Source organism: Cervus elaphus, chromosome 12 (genome assembly GCF_910594005.1).
Source record: "Cervus elaphus chromosome 12, mCerEla1.1, whole genome shotgun sequence".
Taxonomy (NCBI): Eukaryota; Metazoa; Chordata; class Mammalia; order Artiodactyla; family Cervidae; genus Cervus; species Cervus elaphus.
Genome location: NC_057826.1, coordinates 35,496,523 through 35,518,486, shown reverse-complemented (window position 1 = coordinate 35,518,486; position 21,964 = coordinate 35,496,523).

Here is a 21,964-nt window from a genome sequence, read left to right as displayed (position 1 = left end):
AAAAAAAAAAAAAAAGGATCTGGGAGTAATTAAAATGAGAGTTATAATTTTTTTTTTTTTTTTTTTTTGCCATTGTACCATTTCTTTGTCAGATTCTAACAGAACCAACATGTCTGAGATAAGACTAAGATATCTGAAAATGCTAAGACTGTATCAGCCAACATAAGAACAGTATAGTAACTAATTCTGGCTATTAAAGGTACTTGGATCCATATCTCCCCCAGGAATGCAAACAAATACACACAAGCCAGGCCCCCTGAGGGCTGGCCCAGTAGGGCCTGAATTGTATGTGTTAGGAGTCTTGGAGGCTCCTGGGAAAGAACTCTTTCTAAGAGGAGGAAGGGTCAACCTCATGAGTTTGTTCCAGTAGCAATACTTAAGCAGCTAGAGGAGCTGGGAACAAGAAAAACAGCAAAGCATTTGTTACTCAGGTTTGTCTTCAGGTATCCTTTTCAAGAACTGGTTGCAAGGAAGCTGCCAGTGGAGGTAGAAGCAAGCACCTGTGTCGTCGGGGGAGTGGGAGATTCTTGACTAGCACACGGTGACACCAAAGCTTTGGGGGCAGCAGCAGCATGGCCTGGTGGTGGTGGCATCACCAGCCTCAGAAGGCTCAGGGGCCCCTTTGGCAGGAAGAGAAGGGCAGAGGGCCCTTTCCTGGCACCTCAATATGCCCTCCCCAACCATTGTTGTGGCAGAATAATTTATTGAATTTCATTTCTATTGGGTGTTGGGAAACAGTGAAGGGATGGTTGTAGTTCTGAGGAAATTAGGAGCTTGAGCCCCACTCAGTCTTCATAGGATGGCTGAACCTGGAGCCCAGGGCTCCAAGGCTTGCCTGAAGATCCAGCAGATTCTGTTTTATGGAACCACCAAGACTTGGGCAGTGAGCATATCAACAGGCCTTTCCCAAATACCAGGGGCCACATACACATCCTGGCTTTGCCTGGACCCACAAGGCCCCCCAACAATGACAGATTATGCTTTGCAGTCTGACAGAATGGGAGCTATGAACATCTTTAATTCGATGTGGAAAAAATTTATCAAATGTACCATTTCTTGTGTTACAATATTGTGCTAGGATCACATTCATATCTGTATTGGGAGGAGAAAAGAAATTTTATCTATGATTGCTAAGACTCTATTTTCATTCCCAGGTTAAAGGGAAGGATTACAAAACCAAACGCTAAGAAATTGCTGTATTTACTAGGGTAACTATCTTCAGCCAATGTCAAACACCTACAACTTGCATGTGTGTAGTGTGAGAAAATAAATGTTTCAAGGAAAAGAATAAATAATGTGGTGTTGCTCTGACTCAGTTACAGACTCCAATTTCTAAATAAAAACCTCTTTTATTTATCTGGAAAATTGGTGATAAAATGATAGCAGTAAGCCTGGACTTCAGTTTCATTTCATCCATTGAGGAGGTGTAGTCCTCTGTTTAGCTCATGCTGACAATATGCCCCTCTTCATTCCTGTCAACTGTATCTCCTTTATGAGATTCAGTGTCCATCAAGGGACATCATGCACTTCATCATGTGAAGAAGGCCTACACACAGATGCCTTGCAGTCACCACTATTCTGGTCTGATATGATGAGAGTGAGTATGGAAGTCAGATATTTACTAAATCTGGGCTAGTCTTAGAATGTCTGTCCTGAAAGATATGAGGGTCAAGGGTGAAGGCAAGGAATCAATGTGATATTTTATGCATATCACACTTAGTTACCATGAGCATCAAGCAGTTTTGGTGAACAGTCTTGAGGACCAAGCCTAGAATCATAGTAGGATGATCCATGGGGCACAAAAAGAACATATTAGAGTTTCTGTTTGTATGTTTACCTTATTTATATAATTCTCAATCATTTTAAATGTATGGATTCACACTGGTGCCCACACTCTGTATCAGATAGCTATGTGCCACAGAAGTTCAGGTCAGTTCAGTCGCTCAGTCATGTCTGACTCTGCGACCCCATGAAGCGCAGCACGCCAGGCTTCCCTGTCCATCAGCAACTCCTGGAGTCCACCCAAACCCATGTCCATTGAGTAAGTAATGCCATCCAACCATCTCATCCTCTGTCATCCCCTTCTCCTCCTGCCCTCAATCTTTCCCAGCATCAGGGTCTTTTCAAATGAGTCAGTTCTTCCCATCAGGTGGCCAAAGCATTGGAGTTTCAGCTTCAACATCAGTCCTTCCAATGAACACCCAGGGCTGATCTTCTTTAGGATAGAATGGTTGGATCTCCTTGCAGTCCAAGGGACTCTCCAGAGTCTTCTCCAACACCACAGTTCAAAAGCATCAATTCTTCTGCACTTAGCTTTCTTTATAGTCCAACTCTCACATCCATACATGACCACTGGAAAAACCATAGCCTTGACTAGATGAACACTTGTTGACTAAGTAATGTCTCTGCTTTTTAATATGCTGGCTAGGTTGGTAATAATTTTCCCTCCAAGGAATAAGTGTCTTTTAATTTCATGGCTGCAATCACCATCTGCAGTGATTTTGGAGCCCAAAAAAATAAAGTCAGCCACTGTTTCCACTGTTTCCCCATCTATTTGCCATGAAGTGATGGGACTGGATGCCATGATCTTGGTTTTCTGAATGTTGAACTTTAAGCCAACTTTTTCACTCTCCTCTTTCACTTTCATCAAGAGGCTCTTTAGTTCTTCTTCACTTTCTGCCGTAAGGGTGGTATCATCTGCATATCTGAGGTTACTGATAGTTCTCCCAGCAATCTTGATTCCAGATTGTACTTCCTCCAGCCCAGCGTTTCTCATAATGTACTCTGCATATAAATTAAATAAGCAGGGTGACAATATATAGCCTTGACGTACTCCTTTTCCCATGTCCAGTTCTAACTGTTGCTTCCTGACCTGCATACAGGTTTCTCAAGAGGCAGGTCAGGTGGTCTGGCCTGAAAGAGATGGTCTGGCCATCTCTTTCAGAATTTGCCAGAGTTTATTCTGATCCACACAGTCAAAGGCTTTGGCATAGTCAATAAAACAGAAATAGATGTTTTTCTGGAACTCTCTTGCTTTCTCAATGATCCAGCAGATGTTGGCCATAAGAATATAAGGCAGCTATTCTAAAACACAGCGAGAATCCTGTCATAGTTCTTTCTTATAAATTTGCTTTCAGCATATTGAAATTTATTACTGTGCCCAGTTCAGTGAATCTATAGATTATCTTGTCTAATTCACATAATAGACACAAGGATTAAAAATATTCTTAAATTCTCATGTTAAAATATTCTCAATAATGCAAATATATTATAAACAATAAAAGACCAGCAGAACTGATGTGTCATTACCCCTCAGTTATAAAATGAAAACAAAAAAATTAAATATATATTTCTATATATGTATATTATATATATATATGGACATATATATATATATATACACACAGAAGTTCTTTGGAATTATTAAAGGCAGTATTTGAAATTACAACTTAATAGTCACTCTTGTTAAAACTGAGCTTTTACTGAATATTTAAAATGACAGAGCATTAACAAATAATGTTCAGGAGCATCACTGTCAGCAATTTAAAACCTAGAATATTATTAATAACAGAAGTTATAGTGAGAGAAAATATTTTGTCCTATTACTCTTAGTAGTAATTACAAGTCCCTTCTTCTTTCTAGTATAATATACATATCAGGGCATGAGTGAGAAAGTTTTACTAATATGGGTGGATCAATAAAGTTTGGAGACTATTGGTGTCAATCCAGGTCAGGAATATATGCAAAAATATTTCACAGGGGGCCCTGCAGGCTTCCCTTACAATCATATTTAAATCTTTTCCCAAAATTAGGCATGAAGCATTTAATCAAAGAAAGGATTCTGAGACTAAGAATAAAATACTACAACCACTGTGCTAGATAATCTTACACTTTAATCTATCATGGAGAAGGAAAAAAATCCACTGATTTTAGAAATATTCCCTTACTGTTCATTTACTGGAAACATATAGATTTGCTATAGCTTTACATCAACATAATTGCCAAGATTCTACCAATTCCTCCACAGAAGCTCAAGAAAGACAGGATCAGGAAGACCCATAGGGAGCATGGTTTATTGTCCACCAGTGACCACTGCTCTTGATAACAAGTTCATGTACTGAGATAAAACATATATTTTACTAAACCATTTTGAAACCAACTTGCTAGATTAGCTCTCATCTAGATGTACTCGAAAAGCCAAGATAAAAATTAGTTGTACCTTTAGTAGTTCAGTCTTATTCTCTAAGATGATGAAACGACCACTTAGAAACAAAATCTGAATTATTTCCACTGTTCTGTGTGCTTTAAAATTTTCATAAGACGATGTTGAAAAATGGGCCTTTTCTCTGGCTTAAATGTGGAAACATAATATAATGTTTAATGTGTGTAAATTCATACCAGAGAAGAGTATACATTAGAAAGTGTGATAGCCATCCTCTATGTTAATTAAAATAAATTGTGAAATTATGATGAAACAAGTTATTACATTTTAACCAAACTTAGGTAGAAACACAGAATTTGAGAAATGGTTCTCATCCTACCTCTCATTTTATAAAGCAGGGGGCAGAATCCCAGAGGGATCGAGTGACTCCTGGGCAGGCTCGTGCCAGGGCCCAGTGCAGTGGTCTTTCCACCACGCTGTGCTGATTTAGTACTGATTTGGGGATGAAGATATCTATCTATCAATCGACCAACTGATCTATCAATGTGGCTTAAAAATAAAATTAAATCAAACAGTAATTTTTTTTATCTGACGTGGCCTTTCTTTCCTCATATTTTTTCCTGATAAGGGACAGCAACTTCATGAGCCAGTAATCAAGATGGTATTTTATCTCTTTTGAAACTGTGATATTTCATAAAGATTGATGTCTTGACTGTGGGAAGCCCAGATTCTCCCATTTGCTGTGCATGCCCATTTGCTACACCTTCTCTTTTACTTGGCTTCTCAGGTAGTGCTGTTGGTAAAGAATCTGTCTGATAATGCAGGAGATGTAAAAGGCATGGGTTCAATCCCTGGGTAGAGAAGATCCCCTGGAGAAGGGCATGGCAACCCACTCCAGTATTCTTGCTTGGAGAATCCCCATGGACAGAGAAGTCTGGTGGGTTACAATTCCATAAGGTCTCAAAGAGACAGATATAACTGAAGCAACTTAGCATGCACTCTTATTTGACTGGTTTTATGCCTTCTCTCTGAGTCAAGGTTGTACTCACTTGATTCCCATTTATTAAATATTAATACCTTAATGGTGCCAAAAGCTGGGGGTTCACAGGATGGATGGAGCCCAGCCCCAGCCTCGAGGATCTCCATCGAGTATATGGGGAAAGGATGTTTATACCTCCTTCTCTCACATTCTTGCTCCCACAATGCTGAGGGTCTCCAACTGCAGAACAAGGAATCCTCCCAGGTTGCACCTGAGACATGTGGATGCTCAGGTCAGGCAAACAGTTTGGCATCTTTCAAAGTGATATTCTTCAAATATCTTCCCTACGTTACCTAGAGGAGCAGCTAAGTACAAGAAAAGGAAGGTGCACCTTCCCATCCAGTGCTGTTTCTGTGATCTGAGGGACGTCAGCACACTTTCTACATTAAGGACAGAGCAGGACGGGTGTGGAGCCACAGCTAACATCTATATTTTACCAGGCCTTTAATTCAATGAGCATCTTTCTCTCTGAGGGGGTGTCACGTCTGAATCTGTGATAGAAAATACCGTAACTGGTTTCTATTCTATCTTCTCTACCACATTAAAGGTACTGTGTCCTCAGAGGGCCTATGACTTCCTTACCCCCCCATTCTCCACGCTCCCCTCCCAATTCCTAGAGATGTAGGTATTCTTCTTTCTCCTGCCCCCAACCCCTTCAATGACACAAGGCAGATGTCTCACAAAGAGTAAACTAATAAAGTACAAAAGGTTATTCAGAAAAGAAAACTCCATAAATGTCTATAGGGCAATAGGGCTATGAGCAATAGGCTTCATGAACACATAATAACATGACTTTGTGTCTTTCATGAAGCTCACTGAGGGCTTTATGTACTAGTCAGTGTTATTAGCCTACTTTACAGGTGGAGACCTTGACCCACAGAAAGACACACACGTCCAAGGTCATACACTGAGTCATCACAAGCAGAACAGCACGCAGAGCAGTGAGCAGGCAGCCTATAAAGCTACACTGATACCAAGTGTGTTTTGAGAAGAGAAGAGTAAAGCTTGTGAATGAAAACAAAGCTATTATAATTAGCAGCACCACCTATTTTTCTCATTCTAGGCAAAGGTCTGAGAGAAAAGAGAGAAGAGAGAGAAAAGAAAGCAATGCTGCGATTTACAGTATATGACGGGAGAGAAATACATTTAGTTCAGCATTTAAGGGGCTTCCCTGGTGGGTCAGATGGTAAAGAATCTGCCTGCAATGCAGTTTGATCCCTGGGTTGGGAAGGTTCCCCTGGAGAAAAGCATGGCAACCCACTCCAGTATTCTTGCCTGGAGAATCCCCAGGGACAGAAGAGCCTGGTGGGCTACAGTCCATAGGGTCACAAAGAGTCAGACACGACTGAGTGACTAACACTTTCAATTTAGTTTTAAAACATTTTCAGTCTATAACTTTGCAAATAATTCCATGAAACGAAGTAAAAATTATATAGTCTAATATCAGGTTCCCTTTTCTCCCCTCATTTTAAAACCTATTCAACTTCACTGCCTCCACCAAACCCACACACACCAGTACCCATTGTACTTTGCCTGTCTTGATAGCTCACGTCTCTTTACAGTGCTTGGCGTGTTACAGTCACTCAAAGACCTACTGAATGGATAGAGGGGTAGATATTAATACCTATTGATTAAGATTAATTAATTAATATTAATTCCATCTTAGCCATGAATGATGTCAGCAAAGAACAATTAATTTGGACAGAGTCACAAATAACTTCATGGCAGAGCTGGAATTTTTAATGTTCCCTCCATCTCAAGCTAAAGGGCTGGCTTATCAAGGTATTTCAACCACATTAGTAATCTTAGAACAGATCCAGCAAATATAATGTTGTCTACTTTGTCACAGTTCCAGCAGTGTTCAGTCATCTTGGTGTCTTTCTACTCTCTCATACTGTCTAGGTCCACCTTCAGTCCCTCAACTCATAAAACAATGGTGCCTGTCACTAGTTTAGCAACCATATAGCATTTCGTTGTGACATCACTAATGCTGTTATTTCATTTAGTGTTTCCTGTAACCTCATTTTTAAATTCTCTGAGGGAAGAGGTCTTGTGCTATTTACATTTTTGCATTATCCTCAGCATCTTATGCTGTGTTGTTCACAAAGTAGTAGATATCATTTTTAGCAAACTGATTACAATGAAAGAACATTTTTGGTGCCACTCTGTGACCGGACATCAGGAGACACTGGGAAGTTTTCCTTAAATCTCCCAGCCATCATCTTATCACTATAAGGACCTATGAAAAGTAATCAATGACCCAGACCTGGCCCATGAGACAGGTCCAAAAAATAGAGAAATCTGATTTATCAAGATACAGTAGCTTTTATCTTTTGTTCCTTCTTCTTCCTCAATAAATAATGACATGCATTTGGGTTAAAATGAGATAATTCAAATACTGAATATTTTTTTGGCCCTGCTAGGAATGAGAGATGTTGAGACCTTTAGGACCACCATATATCCAAGTGGGGACTTTTTTTTTTACGGTTCATATACTTTCCTTTGGTATAATCAGAAACCACATATGTGACTATTTCCCACTTCTATAACACGATTGGCAGTTTCCACTTTCCTGGAAGGGAAAGAAAGCATTGGTTATACCCAAGGATGGGCCACATAGCACCTGGGTTCCAATGGCTTAAGCACAAACTGCGATTTACAAAAGTGTCCAGTGACTGTTTTCATCCAGGGAAGTTGGTGGGCCCTGTTTGTTAAGTGTGTGGGACTTTCGTGCACAGGTACTGACAGCTGGTAATAAGATACAGAAATTTTCACCGCATCAGTAGCCCCAGTCCTTCCTGGCTTGGAGCCATCCCAAGATCTGTGCCCTCTGCTACTGTGTTTATGACACACAGCCCGGCACGGGCTGCTGAACGTGCCCATCCTGCAGTGCCAGGGGTGCTCAACCATTCCTTCCACATCTTTATTCAGGAGAAGTGATTTTCCAAATTCTTGGATGCTGGAAATGACCCAAACATAGCTCACTAAACTAATTTCGCTCAGAATTTTTAAATGCATGTGCATTTGAGCATAAACACTATCCATATGTTTCTGATTCATTTACACTGAACTCATCAAAGGGCTGTGTTGTAAGAGTTGTTTGATGTCCAAGAATACTTGAGGGTTGTTTTTTTTTTTTTAATGGAATTTTATACTTTCTTTCACCATTTTCCTTAGGAAGCCAAATGATGTTGAGAGTAAACAAACTTGAACCCCCAGAGATCTGGGGTTTACCCTTACAGTTAAAACTCAGGAGGATGGAGCTTGGTAGTTTGGCAAGGAGAGCATCTTTGGATGTATCGTGGCACTATTTCCCAAAGGATAGGAAGGCCTAGGGCTAGCCAGGGAAATCCTTTCAGGAGACCTTCTTTCATTCAGTGGTTTATTCATTCAATTCCAAAAATGCCCTCCCAAATACAACTCTTAGAAACTACTCACAGTCTCTCTTTTGCCAGTTTGAGGAGAAGGTTTCAGAATGTTGGTGCTGCAATTGCCCTTCATTTTTTGGAAGAGAACCAAAGGAGGTTTTTTAGGAAACCAGTATTTGTTCACCTGAATGCATCATATCCTACATTTATATGCTAAAGAGACAAGACAAGCATCTCTGGCTACAGCTGAGAACTAATTAAAGTTGCTCTTTTACAACATTATGTGGTTCATTCCATTCTTCTTTGATTAAGAACAAAAGAGAAGGAGAGTCATTTATTGCCATGAGTCACTTGAGGTACAATGGAAGGAATTCCAAGACACTGCTGAGACAAAACTGACATTATGAAAGCCATCTCTAAACACTAATTTAAACTGTCAACTTACTACCAAGGAAGATTCCTGACAGACAGAGAACTGAAGCCTTAAAGACCTTATAAATCACGGAAGAGATTAGCACCAGTGTGAATGAGTTAAAATACATGTCTGCCTTCAGTGTTAGAGTGGTTCAAAGCAATCCACTAGGATGTGACGGGAAAATTAGTTGTAATAAGTAGGAAGAGAAAAATCCTCAAATACAGCTTCTTGGGGATCTCAGAGGGCAAGCTTCCCCCACACAGTTATTTCAGGTTCCTGAATTAGTGAAATATCATATAGATGCTTTCATGACCGAATATATAGTACAATCAAAATGACTTGAAAAATGTTAGAATTTAAAAACATGATTTACAAATACCAGTTTTCCAACCCCCAAACCCACTAAAAAATTGCTAAAATGTCAACCTAAATGTATGACTCACAGTGGCTTTAACACTACTTTATCTCCTTTTTCTCATCTTTGCTTGTCTCCATGAATCCTGAGGCAGATGTATTATTCTCCAGCAAGACTCATCACCATGACCCCCATTACATGAAGCATTCCATCTCAGTAGCCAATATCAAGAAGTCTTCAGAGAAAATTTTGTTAGGATTTACATCAACTTTTATACTAAGTATTGCCTCTGCAGATGGTGACTGCTGCCATGAAATTAAAAGACGCTTGCTCCTTGGAAGAAAAGCTATGACAAACCTAGACAGCATATTAAAAAGCAGAGACACTACTTTGCCAACAAAGGTCCATCTAGTCAAAGCTGTGGTTTTTCCAGTAGTCATGTATGGATGTGAGAGTTGGACTATAAAGAAAGCTGAGCACCGAAGAATTGATGTTTTTGAACTGTGTTGTTGGAGAAGACTCTTGAGAGTCCCTTGGACTGCAAGGAGATCAAACCAGTCCATCCCAAAAGAAATCAGTCCTAAATATTCATTGGGAGGACTGATGCTGAAGCTGAAGCTCCAGTACTTTGGCCACCTGATTCGAAGAACTGACTCATTGGAAAAGACCCTGATGCTGGGAAAGATTGAAGGCAGGAGGAGAAGGGGATGACAGGGGATGAGATGGTTGGATGACACCCCTGACTCGATGAACATGAATTTGAGCAAGCTCTGGGAGTCGGCAATGGACAGGGAAGCCTGGCGTGCTGCAGTCCATGGGGTCGCAAAGAGTCGGACACGACTGAGCAACTGAACTGAACTGAATTGCCTCTTCAGGGCTTTTGAGTTAAGAATAAAAGAACACTTTACTCATGTGTGAGCATCCTCAAACCCTCTTACTGCTGAAAAGGGGGAGGGCATAAAGACCCTCAGTGGTCTGCACCCTGAGAGACTGAAACATCTCCACGAGAGAGAAGCCACTGGGACCCAGCTGTGCAACCTTCAAGACAGAAGAGGCTGAGAAACGTGAACCCTTAAATCTGCACTAATTCTTCTCCACACTCTCAAGCTTTCACTAATCGTTCTTCTATGGGTTCTGTCCCAAAGAGCCCATAAAATAAAACTGTTTCCTAAGTCACTGGTGTATTCTAGATGATCTCTTTGATTTGGATCTTATCACATCTCTGTCTGTCCAAAATTACTTTTTGAAGCACATGTTGATCGGGTCTCTTCCTTTCCCAAATCAGAAACTTTTGCATGCAGTAATTTTATTCCATTCTTTGATTGTTTTCTTTTGGCTTAAATCAAAGTGATACAGAAATCCACATGGAGAAGACTGTAATTGCTTCAGTCTTCAGACTGAGTCCATCCTTAGCCAGGATACAGCTGCTGGATTCTTTCCTCTCAGGCTCTTTACTTCTCTCCATCTGCTCCCCTATTAGTGCCACTTGTCAGGAACAGTCGGAAATTGGATTAAGTGGCTAATATAGAACAATAACAGAGCATTTAGGGCAGCATCTCGAGGTGGAACCATTAGATTCAACCATACACATTTAGTTGTGGGACACTTGCTCCCAAGTTCTAAGACATAAAACCTAGACCTCAACTTGGACACAAGTCTCAGGATCCCTTTAAGGATGTGAACATGAATTGCTCCCGAAGCTTTTTGTCCAGGGTCGTATCTTTGTCAGTCTTTTGCCCAATGGGAATCTTAGTTTAACTTTTTAGTGGTGCTATAGAAGTTGAATTACAGATTTGTTACTCTAAATTCAGTTCTTTAATGCCAAAACTATTGCACTTTATTCATTTTTGGAAGAGAGGCAGGAAGCCTGCAATGTAATCGAGATCCCTCCTCGGGCTCCCCTTCCAGATTCCAAAATAGAACTCAGATCAGAAATTATAGAAGTGGCCTCAATAAAACTGTTGTCAAGGGCATCCTGCTTCTTTGAGGGTACACTTGATGGCATGCCCACGAATTCCACAGAGCCACGAACTCATCCCCAAACTACTCTTCAGACTACTGTAAAGTGAAAGATACTTAACTCCATTCCTCACTCTGAGCAAGAAAACCACTTGCTCAGTCTCACGTCGCTTGTCTGAAGACAGGAAGAGAAACTCAACCGTGAAAACTAGCCAAGTATGACGCCCTCAGAAAGGAACTGATGGTCAAGATCTACTATCTGCTTCTGAACACTATTGTCTACTTTTACTGACCACTGGCTCTTAAGCCAGAGCTGCTTGGAGACCCCACTAGCCCAGTTCAAATGGCTTGCAGTCATTCCCAGGCTCTTAATTCATCATGAATTCAGAGATGTGTTCAGGCTCCTGTGGTTCCTTTTATGCATTAGTCCATAGAAAAGTATACCAGGTATTAGGCAGAAACCCTGGCATCAGGAAGGGGCTGGCTTGCCAGCATTGAAGTGCAGATGAGTGATTTGATTTGGTTTCACTATTGAAAGCTCTTGAGTGCAGGGAACACCTTGCTCAGCCAGAAACCATGCTTTGTGTTTATAGGTCAAATGACGAGCCACTCAGAGGATCGCGGAGATCACATTTGGATCTGGCCATCTCTCGCTGACATTCCTCCTGTGTTTGTAAACATTGCTGACTTTGACCCCAATCTCTCACAAATCCCTGCCCAACACCAAACAGTCACAGAGGAGCTGCAGAACATAATGTGATTCTGTAATGCAAAACAGGATGGCTTGCTAAATGTGCAGATCTGGAGAGAATTCCTGACATAATCCTTCTTACGTCTTTTATGATAATCATTTCCATCTTCAGAACACACGCAAAGAGTGCTCCCTTGGACGTTGTGTTGGGAGGCTAGACTGTGATCCCTTCTGCCGGGTGAACTGCATATGACGGGGCACTGAATCAAGGAGTATGTGAGTAGGACACACTACTTCCTGCAGATAGAAACCAGCAGGAAAACCTAGAGGCTGTGTAGCTGGGGAGATGCTTCTGCTGAAGGGAAATATGTAAAACAGCGGCCACTCTCCCAAAACTTGGAAATCAGCTCCAGTCATAACTCTGTGTATGCACGTAATGGACATTTATTGAGTGCCTACTCTGTGCCTTAAGTGTGCTGCGTGGGAAAGGACCACTTCTGAGTAAAAGATCATGAGTTAAAATTCATTGGTAATCTCCCATGTCTAATAGTCATGCTGAACAAAGAAAGCCTCACCACACTGAACATAAAAATAGAGTCTTCACAGTGGACAGGCAGTGTTTGTTTAAAATAGAGTTCAGTTCAGTACTACAGTTCAGTCACTCAGTCATGTCCAACTCTTTTCGACCCCATGAACTGCAGCACACCAGGCCTCCCTGTCCATCACCAACTCCCGGAGTTTACTCAAACTCATGTCCATCGAGTGGGTGATGCCAACCAGCCATCTCATCCTCTGTCGTCCCCTTCTCCTCCTGCCCCCAATCCCTCCCACCATAAGGGTCTTTTCCAATGAGTCAGTTCTTCCCATCAGGTGGCCAAAGTATTGGAGTTTCAGCTTCAGCATCAGCCTTTCCAATGAACACCCAGGACTGATCGATCTCCTTTAGGATGGACTGGTTGGATCTCCTTGCAATCCAAGGGACACTCAAGAGTCTTCTCCAACACCACAGTTCAAAAGCATCAGTTCTTCTGCGCTCAGCTTTCTTAACAGTCCACCTCTCACATCCATACATAACCACTGGAAAAACCATAGGCTTGACTAGACGGACCTTTGTTGGCAAAGTAATGTCTCTGCTTTTTAATATGCTATCTAGGTTGGTCATAACTTTTCTTCCAAGGAGTAAGCATCTTTTAATTTCATGGCTGCAATCACTATCTGCACCTTTTTTAAATAAGAAAAAATCTATGGAACACGGAGAAGGCTGAAAGAGGGTGGAGTCTAGGCTGATTAAGAAAATGAAGGGGAAAGAGTTGGGTCCTGATTTCCACCTAGTCAGTATGGTGTAAAAACGCAGTCTAGAACCAGTTCTCAGCTTCAATTGTCAGGACACCTGGATGGCTTTTCCCTAGGGAGTCAATTCTGTAAAGCAAATTTATAAAGATTCTTGTACTTTTTATTAAAAATCACAGTCTCATACAGTTGTGAGGAAACAGAGTAAGTGAGCACAAGATCAAGGTCCTGAGTTATATATCTTGAATCCTAGGAAGTCTGATGGACTTTAAGGAGAAATTTGCCCTTGGGTTATTTATATAATCTTGCAAAATACCTTGAAGAAAGCAAAGGAGCATAGATCTGATCTAGGACTAGTATAGAATCACAGGAACATTTGTTAATACAATTGTCACCAGTTATACCTCAAGGATGAGAATATTTCAAATCTTGAAGAACTTATAACCAGTCAAAGAAATTAATTTGTTGGTGAGTCATCATAGCAATAATAGGCTTTCCCGGTGGTGTTAGTGGTAAAGAATCTGCCTGCCAATGCAGGAAACACAAGAGACTTGGGTTTAATCCCTGGGTCAGGAAGATCAGTCTGGAGTATGAAATAGCAACCCACTCCAGTATTCTTGCCTGGAAACTTCCAAGGACAGAGGAACCTGGTGGGCTACAGTCCATGGGGTCACAAAGAGTCAGAAACAACTTAGCATATACACACCAAATAGCAATCAGTATAGTCCAGAACAATAGAAAGGAGGAAAAAGTGGAAGCTTCAAACCTAACAAAGAATATGATAAAACATGATAATAAATGCCTGTTTCTGCAGAACACCCGACTGTATGTAATGGTTTTCTTATCATACAGTATTTTACTTTATTCCTTACAGCAATCTTGTGAGTTAGACTTTATTAGTTCTTTTGATAGATGGGAAAGAGATGGACGGATATCAAACCTTGCCTAAAATCCAAGCTTCTGATTCTAAGAGCTGTACTCCTTCCCTCATAATGCATTGTTGAAGGTGAATTTGCAGACTTCACACAGCAAATTATTCATATTGATTTGGGGACTATGCAATGCAGAAATAATATTTTTACCTTCTGTTGTTGTTGTTCAGTTGCTAAGTCATGTCTGACTCTTTGCGACCCCATGGACTGCAGCACACCAGGCTTCCCTGTCCTTTACTATTGCCCAAAATTTGCCCAAACTCATGTCCATTGAGTCAGTGTTGCTGTCCAACCATCTCATCCTCTGTTGCCCCCTTTTCCTCCTGCCCTTAATTTTTACCTTTATATAGCAATAATAACATGGCTGATTTGTACAAGGATTTTAAAACACACAGTGAAAACTGCCCAAGGACAGCAGTACATCTGAAAACTTGTATTTTGCCACTCTATTTTGAGATATTTTCTCAAGAGGGAAATCTTACATGAATATATCTGAGTGATTATGCAACCTGTAGAAAGTTCAGAAAAAACTCGCTCTCCAGGAAATGGGAAACCTAATCTAATCAAAGATTTAGACTATTGATGCTTTGCTCAAACTTCCTATCTATAGCTTTGCGCATGTGTATGGAAGTGTTAAATATAAAAACTTCACACACTTTACCTTTTTTCCATGGCAATTACTATGTTCTGTATGTTAGAAAGAAAAAAATTATGTTGTTGCCTTAGCATAGAAATGCAATCCTAAGACATTCATGATACAAAACCTATCAAACAATGAATAATTAGGCTTGCTCTACTGATGCTCTTTCCACTTCATTGGCAATTTACTGAACCCATTTTACACAGAAGTAAACAAAGGTCCAAGCAGGATAATTGTTTTAGGTGAGAAATTTGTGACAGAAGTGTTGGCTGAACAAAACTCGGCAGATAACATTTTATTATCATTTTATCTTTTCAGAATGCTAGATTCAGAAAGTTACATAGCTAAAAAGAAAAGCATGCACTTGAGACTAACTGGCTAATTTGACTTTTTGTTTTCATCAGAGGAAGTCCTAAAATTAAATGTAATGATGTTGTGAAAAAGACAAAGCTAAGTATGAGCTGAACTTGAAGTGAGAAAACTCTTAGGATGAGAAGCTTCTTCAATCTTCTTACAAATAATATTTCCCAAGGCTGCTAAAAAAGATAATAAAAATTTAGTTCAAGTTGGCAGTTCACGGCCCATAGTAAATAGGAGCCATGTCCAGGAAATTGTGCTAGGTATCAAGTAAGTGGAAGAAATAATACAAAGAAGTTTAAGGTTCATGTACTGCCTTTGAGGAACTTATAATCTATACAAAAGTGACTATCTTCTTTTTGCTATTCTCTCTAATAAAAGAGTCAGACACGACTTTACTTTCACTTTCTCTAGTAAAAAGATGAAATAACACATAATCATATCAATTTTGATCAGTTCATCTGGCACAAAATGGAGGTGAAATTTAATGGGCAAAGTCTGAATAAAAGATGTGCTGAGCTAGAAGTATTGAATTTCTCTCCAGTTACCAGGTAAAAATCAATTACAAAGGTTAAGGTTTATATTTAACTAGAATAAACCTTTTAAAACTCTGCTTCCCACTTTCTGTCTTTAAGGCGTTATAAATAACATGCCACATCTTTCCTCACATAAGGAAACAGATAAAATTTTTAAGCTTGTTGTTCAACTGGAAATTTTAGTCAATAAAATGCAATTTAATAATCAACCAAATAATAATTGCACAATTAAAAGACAGAAGGCAAAGAAGAGCGATAAAAGCATCCACCTAGTTGATGCATTGTTAAGGATGTCTAGATGATCTAATAGTGGCTAAACGGCTCTTTTCAGTTTGTAATTCAGCTCTTCAAGATTGACTCCTATTTATATAAAATTATATCATCACACATACTCCATTCATATTTAGAGTTTGTCTTAAAATACTTAGAATTTCACTCTGGTTAAAGAAAGGCAAAATATGTAACTGCTCAATTGTTTAATCTGCTACTGGAGATGAAGTGTGGGATTAAAATTTGAATAAAATCCAACTATAATAGTAACATTGGATCAGAAGCTAAGTTGTAATGACAACAAAGACATGGAAGATTTAAAAGTTCTGAAAAAATCTATACTCACCTATAGAATCATAGATACATTCAGGAAAAAACAGCATGAGGTGGAGATGTGGGTTAGGCACCAATTGGAAGCTGTGGGGAATGTCAAAGACTTAGGAGACAAGATTCCTCCTCTCAAAGAGTTTACCATCTATTTGAGAACAAAATATACACCTCTGAAACTACCAAAGGACACCAGTGCAGAGTGAAGGGGAGGGAGGGAGGGGATAAGAAATGGGAAAACACAATCAGTGGCCCCTGTCTTCTCTCTCCTTTAAGAATATCAATGAACTCCCAAAATTGTGGACCAGTGGTGGAGATTTTGAGAAGGAAAAGAGTTCAAAATCTGTAAGTGTATATGCATTTTCCTGTGGGAACCCTGGGCAGATTATCATAATAGTAAGCACTAAATGAATATTCAGAGTTGATTTTCTTCAGGACTGACTGGTTTGATCTCCTTGCAAGCCAAGAGAGTCTCAAGAGTCTTCAACCCTGAATATCCATTGAAAGGACTCATGCTGAAGCTGAAGCTTCAATACTCTGACCACCTGATGTGAAGAGCCAACTCACTGGAAAAGACTCTGATGTTGGGAAAGGTTGAATGAAGGAGGAGAAGGGGGTGACAGAGGACAAGATAGTTGGATGGCATCACCCACTCAATAGACATGAATTTGAGCAAACTCCAGGAGACAGTGGAGGACAAAGGAGTCTGGCATGGAGTCCAGCTCATGGGGTTGCAAAGATTCATGACTTAGTGACTGAACAATGAAGCACTAAATAAATGGATATATTTTACTCATAATATAAAAAACACTATTATTATTGTTATTAGAAATTGCTTTTTAGGTTGATATATGTTAGTTATAGAAAGTAACATCATAGAGCTCCACGAATGCTCCCTAATTTGAAAAAGTAGTTGCTGAAGTTAGTGGATAAGTCATGGGTAGGGCAACCCACATACCCTACTGGCTGAGGCAGTCTAGGTTTGCACACACTGTCCCAGCTGAGCTGCAATTGAGCCCTCTTTAATTCTCATAAGTATCCTGATTTGAATGATAAATAACATGGTAATTTAGTTATAGGACAGACTAAGAAATCTCCAGTTGGAACCCACTTTATCACTACTAACGAATAGCCTTTCCAAGGCAGCAACATGAGGAGATTCAAGGGCAAGGGCAGACTTTCCAGAAAACAAATTTAGAGACAAACTCTCCCTGAGCCAGGAGTCATGAGTATCCAAAAGAAGGCAAATCAGGTCATCTTGTATCAATAAAGGGCATATTTTTCAATAAACATGTTATTAGTTTTAATATGCTAAACAATACACAAGAAAAACATAAAGATAATACACAAATCTGCCTAATTAACAAACTTCTTGATGGATAAAATAGGCAAAAATAAATAAGAATGCAAACAATCTGAATTATATAATTTAAAAGTTTTCTTTAGGAATTATTTACCAAACTTAATCTTCTATTAACAGAAAATGCACTTCCTTTTCAAGTGTTCAGATAACGTTTACAAAATTCTGATCTTGTAGTATGTGGAAAAGAAAACCTTAATTCCTAAAAGAGTAAATTACATATTGCATTCTCTGACCTCAGTGAAATAAAACCAAAATTATTAATGCACAAACAAATAAAAATGCCAAATTTCTTCTTTTTAACCCCAAATTCTCTAAGTCAAACCATAAATTACAAATAAGAGCAAAATATAGATATTTTCAGACATATGAAAAGGAAGAAAGGTCCCAAGGAGTTATATAGGAACACTGTTCAGAAAGCTGAGAGTTAACATAAGAAGACAGCTTAAAATCCAAGGAAACCAATAAAGAGAGAAATCCAGAATGACTGTTGGACAACAGACCTTGAAAGCAATTATTTTAAATTAGAACAGTTGGCTCCAAATAAACAGGAAATTATAAACCCCAAATATTTTGATTCAGTTTTGTTTAAAATTACCGGTGAAACCGTATGTCATGAGGCAAAATGGTATTTAAACTAGAACCATGAAAGCAGAAAAGATTGTTGACACAACCCTTTGTTTTACAGATGAAGAAAATGGTTGAAAATTTTACATAGAGGAACAAAAAACGTAACCAAGTGGGTGAAGTTTCTGTATAATTTAATTTATACTTATTTGTATCTTGTCATAAAGGAATTCAGTCTTTATCTAGTCTGTTTACCAAGAGGGAAAAAGAGTTTCCAGTCATTTTCTAATAATCATCTCTCATGGACTGTAACCTGTGACCTTGGGACTATGTATTATTATTGGAAACTGCACTTGTTGGAATGCTTTGTCCTTAAAACTTGAACTTGCTCACCAATCTTATGATAATCAGTCTACCAACTATGTCTTTATGAATTTTGTTATAATTAATCTAACTAGTATAAAAACTGTAGACACTCTTGCAAATTAAAAAAACACATTTTAAGATTTTCCTACATTTTGCCAAAAAGTAGATTTTATAGCAGATCCATTTTTAAAATACAAAGCAAAATCTTTTATAGTCCCCCCAAAATTTATTATCAAGAGGAAAGAAGGCGTGGATTCCAAGCGAAAGACAGAATAACTAAGGAGCTGAATAAAATTAGTGCACAGCGATAAAAGCATGTTTTTTCTCCCCAAAGGAAAGAAAAAAAGAAAAAAGGCAGGTAGAAATTCAAGGAAAAGCACAATTGTATAAGAAGCTCTGGTTCAATTATGAAGTAAATTAAAATATGACCTAGCTATGAACATTCACTACAATGCAAAAAAAGGTCAAACTTTGGACATGGATATTTGTAACTTGATGAGATGGATATAACTTTGGTCATACAGAGAGGGAAATAAATACTAGCATACTCCTTGGTGAACAATATTTCCATGGTAATAGTATTATATATAAACATATAAATCTTAGGTTCAAATTACAGAAAAAAAACTGGTAAGGAAGTCACTCCAAAGTGTAGTTACAGACCAAATTTAGAATTTCATTTTATTGCAAAATTTAAGATATAACTGATAAAGGGAAATGAAAAGAAAGAAGAGCAGGAACTATTACTGTGTTTATTTCATTTAGTATCCACGAAATATAAATTTAAGTATAATGTGTATACAAACTGATAAACTAATAAAAAGAGTATCAAAAATTGAAATACGGGAGAAGAGAAGGAGGAGATGAATTGGGAGAGTAAGACTGACATGTATACATTACCATGTGTAAAATAGACTGCTAGTGCGAAGATGCCGTATTGCACAGAGAGTGCAACTCGGGGCTTCGTGATGACCTAGAGGGGTGGGATGGGCGAGATGGAGGTGGGAGTGGAAGGGAGGTCCGAGAGGGAGAGGATATATTTATACACAGAGCTGATTCACTTCACTGTATGGCAGAAACTAACACAACACTATCAAACAATTAATACACCAATAAAAGTTTTTAAAAAATAAAAATGGAAATAAAGTCCTCAGTCCAATATTGTGGTCCTCTATCATAATGACATTGACCTTCCCTATATCAAAGTTGAGTCTGTTTGGGCTAAGCACCATCCATAGCCACAGAGCTCCCAGACATCCTTTCTAAGCTCATTCTTCTGTATACATGGACAATCAGGGCTCATTAGAAGTCTGAGGAAAATCTGCATAATCAAAGAGAAAGGCCAAGAAGAAGTAGAAATGAACTCTGGACAAATGGAAAAATCTAAATAAATTAGGGAACTCTAATTTCAATTAGATCTTTAGTGTCAAAATAAGATTTTTTAATTGGAGGAAAATTGCTTTAAAACATTGTGTTGGTTTCTGCTGTACAATAACACAAATCAGCCATAGTTATACATATATCTCCTCATTCCTGAGCCTCCCTCCCTTCCCCCATCCCACCTCTTTGGGTCATCACAGAGTTCAAAATAATATTTCATCCTTAAAAATTTGAAATATGTAAATAATAACAACCAGAGAAAAAGAGACCTCCTAAAGTTAATAAGGTAAATGCAAAGATAAAATAAAGTTAAAATATAAAGTTGAATAAATCTCCCAAAAGCAAAACTAAAAAATACAAATGCAGAATATATGGATGAAGGGGTAAAAGGAAGCTAAGGTACATAAAGATTCAATCCAGACACACAGAAAATCAATCCAGAAAAGGAGATGAAGAAACTCAAAGAAGAGGAATTTATAAAGAATTAATATTACTAAACTTCTGAGAGTTAAAGAGTAACATTATCAAAGTACGGGGATTCACCAAGTTCTGAGTAAGATGTAACAAGATAGAACAAGAGAGACCTACATGACATATGTCATTATGCATTTTCAAAATACCAAGGTTAAGGCAATATCCAGAAAACTTCCAGAGAGAAATACTAAAGACTGTCTACAGAAGGAGAAGAAAAAAAAAAAACTTGACGCTAGCAATATTCTCCTTTGCAAAGCATATCGTCATGTCATGACACTGGAAAACCACCAAGAAAAAAATTCAGTCATCCCATAATACTGGCTGTCTGGTGAAACTTAGATACAAATAGCTTATTTGAAAGTTTGGTTTTCAATAAAGCATAGAGGACAATCATGCTTAAAGAGCAGAATGTAGTTATCTGCCTTGATAACGTCTAAGTGTAGTGGATACAAGTTGGAAGGTTGAATGTGGAAGGGATATGCAGGGCAGGATAGGGAATAACATCCCCATCATACAACATGGGAGTCAAGAGATACTGTCAATAATAGATGGAGCAAGAAACAAATATTGAAGTAAAAATTCAAAATAAAGGAATTAAAATTTGTGACATAGGAGAGAGAAGGAGAAGATGAGGTTAAGTATAAAAGAACCAAATTCACATCTATTAAAGCAGGGAGTCAAGAGATCATGTCTAAAGTTGACCAAGTCAAGCAGCAGAGATATAAATGTATTCCATATAAGAACAGAGATAACCACTGAAAAAATTTAAATAGTGGCTTCTGCAGAGCAGGACAAAAAGCAAGGAACTATGGCTTAGATAGACTTTTTTTGGATCAACAGATAATGTTCTGTCTTCATACATTAAGGGACAGTAGTATAAAAATTATTTAGGTTTGGGGAAATCCTTAAAAGAATAGGTTGAATAACAGAAGTTATTTGCCAGATATAAGATGTGAAAACTACTGGAAGGAAATAGACAGTACGATTCCCGGGGTTCACAAAGAGATGAGAATAACTAGTGAGGAAAGACTATGTCATACCTGAGCATCAGGTGGAATCCTCAGATGGTTTAATGGGGCTTTATTAGCCCTCCACTTAAGGCTTCTGTGCACCCAACCTAACAATTCCTCAGTTAAGGGGGAAGTTCAGTTCAGCCACTCAGTTGTGTCCAACTCTTTGCAACCCCATGGACTGCAGCACGCCAGGCTTCCCTGTCCATCACCAACTCTCGGAGTTTACTCAAACTCATGTCCATTGAGTCAGTAATGCCATCCAACCATCTCATCCTCTATCGTCCCCTTCTCCTCCTGCCTTCAATCTTTCCCAGCATCAGGATTTTTCCAATGAGTCAGTTCTTCGAATCAGGTGGCCAAAGTATTGGAGTTTCAGCTTCAGCATTAATCCTTCCAAATGAATATTTAGGACTGATTTCCTTTTGGATGGATGGTGGGATCTCCTTGCAGTCCAAGGGACTCT